Genomic DNA, 468 nt, shown 5'->3' with positions numbered 1-468 from the left:
TTCTTGTGTTTATCATTCTCATCTTTTCCAGTGTTAACCAATATTTGTGCACTGTTTTACTGGAAAAACAGTGTACAAAAATTTCTTGTCATATTTGGCGAATTAACTAAGGCGTGACACGGTTATAGTGATTACTGGATTTAGAATAGAGTGGACATTCGCTAAAGGTTTGGTTTTCATCACGCTTTTGAAAATTTGGGTGCTTTGTTTGTTCATTTTGATTCACATTTCACTGCGGTTATTTCTTGGGAAAAGGCACACATCCGTCGATACCATGCTGGTATAATTGGGAGTCAATGAAAAAGGAGCGAGCGTGTAGATTGATCTATGTTTCTCTTAGCTCTCGATGAGAGGAAAAGATTCGGACAAATTGCATTAGGTTGATCAAGAAAAGAAACAAAAGAATAACCCTCTTCACATTACTAACATGTGTACTATGCAATGAACTTGAGATTTGCTTGTAGTGGT

Source organism: Eucalyptus grandis, chromosome 2 (assembly GCF_016545825.1).
Source record: "Eucalyptus grandis isolate ANBG69807.140 chromosome 2, ASM1654582v1, whole genome shotgun sequence".
NCBI lineage: Eukaryota > Viridiplantae > Streptophyta > Magnoliopsida > Myrtales > Myrtaceae > Eucalyptus > Eucalyptus grandis.
The sequence above is the reverse complement of the archived record's forward strand: the minus strand, read 5'-3'. Positions refer to the sequence as shown.